Here is a 7,780-nt window from a genome sequence, read left to right as displayed (position 1 = left end):
TTTCAAATGAATTTCATATAATTACTTATATTTCTTGTCTATTTCTTCTTCACTTTTTGTTGTTGTCAAAAAGGGGGAGAAATTATTGTGTTTGTATGCTTGTATTTTGTGTATGCTTGTATTTGATTTTGTGTCTTTTGGCTTGTGGTCTTGTCTTGGTCTTTTTTTATTTTTGTTAAAAATTTTTTTAAAACAAAAAATTGTGTTCTTTGGTTTAAAATGCCTCCTTATTTTCATGTATTCATCAATTCAGGGGGAGTTTAGGAGATTTGTTTAAATTGAAATCATACAAACAATAATTGTTTTGCCATCATCAAAAAGGGGGAGATTGTTAAGATAGTTGCTATTTGCATGCTTTACATTTTTGCAACTTGTATAGTTTTGATGATTCCAAACATTATTGTTCAAATGTGTAGTTATCTCCTAACAATTTTAGAAGATTTGTATTTTCTCTTGTGTGTACTAACATTTCAGGAAAATCGAACTCCAGACTACCAAGACTTCAAATCAAATTCAACATGAGATACTTTGTGAAATTTTAAAGCTTGTACTTTTCTTTAAAATAAAATTGAAAGGGAGTGATTGTAATTGAGTGAATAAAAACATACACACACATAAGGAGATCATATAAAATTTATACTGATCGTACGGGACGATATTAGTTCGTATGGGACGATCAGACAGTTATCTCCTATTGAGCACATGGAACGAATAGGAACTTGCTTGAAAAATTTTTCTAAGTCCTATTCGTCCAGGACAAAATTAAATATCATCCGGGATGATTTTTCCTCTGTAAAATTTTCGTCCAGACAAAATTAAATTATCGTACATAACGATTTGTTCTCTGTAATATATTCATCCAGACGAAATTAAATATCATCCAGGACGATCTGGTCTCTGTAAAATTTTCGTCCAAACGAAATTAAAAATCGTCCAGGATGGTCTATTCTTTGTAAAAAATTTGTCCGGACGAACCAATTTTCCTCCAGACGATACAACCGACTTAGGACGGTTTTTCTGCAGTTTATGGAACCGACCTTGTAATAACCGTTCGTACCAGACAAAATTAGTTCGTACGGGACGATCAGCTTGTACGAAGATATTTCGTACATATATACAAATAGGGTCATTTCAAAGCTTTTAAGTAATATCGTCCAGGACGATCCAAGATCGTACGGGATGATCCACTGTGTACAGAATTGAATACTTGCAGTTTTTGGGCGATTTTTCTTGTCTTTTCTATAAATAGTCTAAATTAGACTGCTACCCAATCTTTTTGTCATTTGATCTTCATGCCTCTTGAGAGAATAGCCAAGGAGAGAGTGTGAGATTGCATTCAAAGGAGGATTCCTACCACTGGAGCGTGAAGGCTTCACTTGGAGTTCAAAGGTAAGAATCTCTACTTGTGAATTGAGATTACTTCACTCTTTTCCTTCTTCCTTCTAGATTCTTGTGAGAAGATCTGTCAAGGAGATCCGGTTCTCTGCCGACACTTGGAGAGTGTGAACAGATGAAGGGTTCGCTGCCTACACTTGGAGAGTGTGAATAGCCGAAGGGTTCGCTGCCTACACTTGGAGAGTGTGAATAGCCAAAGGGTTCTCTACCCACACTAGAAGAGTGTGAAAGGACGACGATTCTCTGCCAACATTGGGGATTGTGTGAAAGCACGGATGGTTCTCTGCCAACACTAGGGATTATGTGAAAGGACGGACAGTTCTCTGCCAACATTGGGGATTGTGTGAAAGGACGGACAGTTCTCTGCCAACACTGGGGATTGTGTAAAAGGATGACGGTTCTCTACCGCACCGGGTAGTGGTGAAAGAGTGTTTTGTAAAGGTTTCTCCGCCTTTCTGTGGGTGCAAAAGAAGAGTCACTATTAGTATTAGTGCAATACTCAGAGGGTGCCTCTGGGGAGTGGATGTAGGTCTGGTTTAGACCGAACCACTATAAATCTGGTATCATTTACTTTACTATTTTTACTTTTCTGCATTTTATTTTTGATTTTAAAAACTCTGTGGTTGAAAAACGTTTTCTACAAAAACTTAAAAGAAAGTTTTCATTTCGGTTCAACTTAAATTAAAAGAGGGTTTAAATTTTTAAACTACCAATTCACCCCCTCTCTTGGTAGCCTTGGGACATTAACTTAGGTTTAACAACCTATTTACTAGACTCAACAGCCAGGACAATCTTGGATCAGCCTGGACAATATTCACAATTATGTCTTAATTGATCAGACAATCAAGGAAGTAATTAAGGATGATTAATATGATCACATCGTCATGGACGATTGCAGGATCAGCCAAGACGATCTAGTCAAAAAACCTTAGTTACTCCTAGATGATCTGGATCAGACAGCTTGAATTCAGGGCGATGCTCTGGACGATTTTCCTCTGATTTGAACTTATCAGCCGGTACGATCGTGAGATCATCCTGGATGATCAAGCTAATTTTTAATCGTCCAGTTTGCATTCATGGCGATGCTCTAGCCGATCTAATGGGATTTGTACTGATCGGCCAGGACGATTTCCATATCGTCCTGGAAGATATAGTCGGCAACTTGTAACTAATGAGCTCTTTTGAAGCTCTTCTATTTAAAAGCTCTTGTTCAACATTTTTGAACATCCTTGGCTGCTGTCTTGACCTGAGAAAACCTAAAGGAGAGAGAGAGAGGGAGAGAGAGAGAGGATCTTGTGAGGGGGAGCTTATGAGGGAATTCATAAGGGTTGCTCCAAGCATTATTCCACTTCTTCTTCCCTAGAGTCTCTTATCCTTGGAAGGGTTGGGAGAGGTAAGTTCCAGCAAGCGATCGAGGTTCTCTTCCTACTTCAGGAGGAAGCAAAAGGAGGAAGGTTCTCTGCCTTGTCGGGTGTGGAAAAAAGAGGTGTTTGTAAAGGCTTCTCCGCCTAGCTGTGGGGGCTAAAGGAGAGTCACGATTGTAGTGCAATACTCGGAGGGCGCCTCTGAGGAGTGGACGTAGGTCGAGTTGACCGAACCACTATAAACCCTTGTGTTCTTTTTTTTTATTATTTCTTTTGCATTTATTTTCTTTCGCACTTATTTTGGTGGTGATTTGGTTTGCATTCGTGCTTTGCTTAAAGAAATTTTTAAATACCAATTCACCCCCCCTCTTGGTTAGCCTTGGGCCAGTTGTATAGCGCTTAACATCCCTAATGAACTTTCAAGTGGTATCAGAGCGGGATTCATAAAAACTAAGTTTGAAAACTTTTTGAATTTTGATCCATGACTAACTTTGGGAATCGTAATACAATGGAAGGGTATTCTATTACCCGACCACCTTTGTTTAATAATATCCCATTTGATTTTTGGAAAACTCACATGTTTATATTTTTACAATCTACTGATTATCTCATTTGGATGCTTGTTACGGATGGTTACACACCTCGAACTGGTAAACTTAATGGTATTACTGTTCCACTTCCTTTTACTGAATGGACTTTAGATGATAAGGATTTGGCTCAATTGAATGCAAAATATCTTAATTATTTTTTCTGTACTTTAAAATCAGAAGACTACATGCGTATTTCCACTTACAAAATTGGTAAAGAAATTTGAGATAAATTGTGTATCACTTATAAAGGCACTAATAAAGTTAAACATTCCCGTTTGAACATTTTCTTGCATGACTACGAACTTTTTCCGTATGAAATCTCATGAATCAATTTCTAAAATGAATACGATATTTACTTAGATTGTTACTTCTTTGCATGCCTTAGGAAGAGAACTTTCAAAGTTTGAAAAAGTAAACAAGGTTTTATGATGCTTGCCTTCCTCTTTTGATGCTAAAATCACTACTATAACTGAATCTAAGGATTTGAACACTTATTCGATTGACAACTTACTTGGATCACTCATTGCTTACAAGTAAGGGGTGAATCAAAGAAATATTGATGTAGGTGAGAAAAATAAAGAGAAAATGGTGGCGCTGAAGACACACAAATCTAACTCCGATTCTTTCAGGTCTGAGAGCGATGAAGTTGCCTTCATCTCAAGGCAATTCATAAACTTTCTATGGAAGAAGCAAAAACATCATTAGAGAAAAGGTAAGGATAACAAATATTCTAAAGAATCTTCTGATGTTGTTTGTTATGAATGAAGGAAGCCTGGACATGTGAAAATCGATTGTCCTACACTTGAAGATCACTTAAGCAAAGGAAAGGGTGAGAAGAAACCCAAGTTCAGGAAGGACAAGAAGAGACACCAAAAGGCGTTTTGGGTGGATTCTACATCAGATTCATCAGAGACAGAACCAGAAGATGAGACAATAAAGTTGTGCTTGATGGCAGACGATCATCTTGATCTAGAAGAGGTATGTGAACTTTCCTACGATCAACTTCTTGAAGTTTCTGAAAAAATTCATGCATCATATAGGAAACTCAAGAAAACACATGCAAGCTTATAATTGGAATTTTTTGAGTTACAAAAAGAGCATGCAATTATGACTAACGATCATTCTATAATTGATTCAAATCATATGGCTCTACTTAATGAATTTGATGAGTTAAAAAAAAAATATTGTGAATTAATTAAAGAGCATGAGTCACTAAAAGTCACACACACCTCATTTGATTCTGATTTTAAGATGTCTAAAGAGATGGAGAAAAACTTGAAGATTGAGAATGAAGTCTTAAAAAGCACAAATTTGAAGATTCAAAATGAATTAGATAAGAGTAATAAAACTAGGATGACACCTACTTTTGATCAAAAGCCAAAACCTAGGAAGATGCATTATAACTCGAATAATTTAAGAAATCCTTTTCTGGAGTTAGATGTTTTTCATGTGGCATGCTAGGACACATCTCACACACTTGCACTGTTCACCATAATACACATTGGGTGTGGAGACCCATGGTGCATGATTCACGACATATCACACATGCATTGTATTCTACTCTTCATAAGAAGAATCCAAACCTACTTGGGTTCCTAAATCTAAGATTTGATAATTTTGTAGGTGGGCTCTCACAAAAGACCTTGTGAGAGTATGTGGTACTTGGACAGCGGTTGCTCTCGACATATGACTAGTGATGCTAATCAATTTTTTTCGCTGGAGTCCAGGATTAGAGGCAAGGTTACTCTTGGAGACAACACCACCAAGAAGGTGGTAGGTGCAGGTATAATTGGTAATTCCAGGAACCTTATGATTGAAAATATTTTGCTTGTAAATGGATTTAAGCACAACCTGCTCAGCATCAGTCAACACAATGACAAAGGCTTCATCATGCAATTCTTTACAAATTCATGCATTGTAAGTTTAAGTAACAACACTATTTTGCAGGGAAAGAGGATAAAAAATGTCTACATGCTTGATTTAAATAACATTGAATGTGCCGCTTCATTTTGCTTAAAAATAGTGGTAGATGATTTATGGTTGTGGCACGAGAGACTATGTCATGCAAGTATGAAAACCCTTAGGAAAGTGACCCAAAAAGACCTAGTTAGAGGTGTCCTCAAACTCAAGTTTTCAAAAGACCACCTTTGTGATGCCTGTCAACTAGGAAAGCAAGTCCACTCCACCATTCACCCCATCAAGGAAATTAGCACCTCTGGACCCTTAGAAGTCCTTCACATGGATTTGTTTGGACCCATTAGCACTGCCAGCTTGGGAGGGAAAATCTATAGATTTATGATTGTTGATGACTATTCAAGGTTCACTTGGACTAGATTTCTTACACATAAAAATGAGTCTTTTGAGAAGTTTAAAACATTTTATACTTGGATTCAGAAAAAGCTAGGTTGTGAGATCTTGACCATCCATAGTGATCATGGGGGAGAGTTTGAGAATGATAGATTTGAGAATTTTTGTGAGGACAAGGGGATTAGCCACAATTTCTCAGCTCCTAGGACTCCTCAGCAGAACGGGGTAGCTGAAAGGAAGAACCGGGACTTGGTGGAGGCCGCTAGAGCCATGCTTGCTGAGTATTCACTTCCAAAATACTTTTGGGCTGAAGCAGTTAACACAACGTGTTATGTGTTGAATAGTATGAACATTAGAGCCAAATTATAAAAGACACCCTATGAGATCCTTAAGGGTAGGACACCCAATCTTTCCCACCTTCATGTCTTTGGTTGTAAGGTTTTCATTCACAAAAATGGGAAGTCTCAGTTGGAAAAAATTGATCCTAAATCTGATGAAGGAGTGTTCTTGGGATATTCTAGTGTTGGGAAGTCTTTTAGGGTGTTTAACAAGAGAACTTTAGTGGTGGAAGTGACTACCCATGTAGTATTTGATGAGTCTGTTCCTAAAAAACAAGGAGTTGAAGATGATGATGATATTGGAGAGATTACTAGTGGAGTAAAAAATTTGGAGAAGGAAGTAGGTCACCAAAACATAGGAGTAGTAGGAGATGTCACCCAAGGAGTAGAAAATTTAGATCTGGAGGAAAGGGTTGGACCTTCTCAGACCATACCTAGAGTTTGGAGATACTCTACAAGTCACCCTAAGGATTTGATCTTAGGAGACCCTTCTAATGGAGTTCAGACTAGACATGGACTTAGGAAGCATGTGAACCACTCTGCCTTTATCTCAATGACTAAACCCACCAACATAAACCAAGCCCTTACTGATGAGTTTTGGATTTAGCCATACAGGAGGAGTTGAACCAATTTGTTAGGAATGAAGTTTGAGAGCTTGTAGAAATACCTAAGGGACAAAGTTTAGTTGGGACAAAGTGGGTCTTTAAGAATAAGGTGAGTGATTCAGGAGTGGTGGTTAGGAATAAAGCAAGATTGGTGGCTAAGGGGTATAACCAAATAGAAGGGATAGATTTTGAGGAGACATTTGCCCCTGTAACTAGATTGAAAGTCATTAGAGTGCTATTAGTCTTTGCCTGTTATAAAGGATTTAAGTTTTATTAAATGGATGTCAAGAGTGCCTTTTTTAATAGGGAAATAAAAGAGGATATGTTTGTAGAACAACCCCAAGGTTTTGAGAGTTCCTAATTTCCAAATCATGTTTTTAAATTAAAAAAGGCTTTGTATGGTTTAAAGCACGCACCAAGAGCATGGTATGAGAGGCTTAGCACATTCTTACTAGAAAGGGAGTTTGTTAAGGGGAGCGTAGCACCACCCTTTTTCTTAGAAAAATTGGAGATGATTTTCTCATTGTTCAGATTTATGTGGATGATATACTCTTTGGATCTCCTAATAAAAAACTTTGTGATGAGTTCTTTAAGTCAATGAGTAGAGAGTTTGAGATGAGTATGATGGGAGAGTTGTCCTATTTTTTGGGTTTTAGCATAAAACAATTAGATGATGGAACCTTTCTTAATCAAACAAAATATATAAAGGATATTTTGAAGAAGTATGAGATGGATAAATCTAAGCCAATTAATGCTCCCATGACTTCTAGTGTTCCATTGGATAAGGACCCAAGTGGTAAGTCTGTTGATCAGAAGAAGTACAGAGGCATGATTGGATCTTTACTCTACTTGACTACGAGCCGACCTGACATAATGTTTAGTGTTTTCCTTTGTGCTAGATTTCAATCCGACCATAATGAATCCCACCTGATTATTGTTAAGAGAATTTTTAGATATCTTTTGGGGACCCAAAACTTAGGGATTTGGTATCATAGACACAACACTTCTTTTGAGATTATTGGATTTTCTGACTCTGATTTTGTAGGATGCAAGGTGGATATAAAATGTACTTTAGGAACTTGTCAATTCATAGGACAATCTTTGGTCTCATGGTCTAGTAGGAAGCAAAATTCTATTGCACTTTCCACTACTGAAGCTGAGTATATTGCTCTTGGAAGTTA

The sequence above is a fragment of the Dendrobium catenatum genome, unplaced genomic scaffold (genome assembly GCF_001605985.2).
Source record: "Dendrobium catenatum unplaced genomic scaffold, ASM160598v2 fragScaff_scaffold_920, whole genome shotgun sequence".
Classification (NCBI taxonomy): domain Eukaryota; kingdom Viridiplantae; phylum Streptophyta; class Magnoliopsida; order Asparagales; family Orchidaceae; genus Dendrobium; species Dendrobium catenatum.
This window is presented reverse-complemented; position numbering follows the sequence as displayed.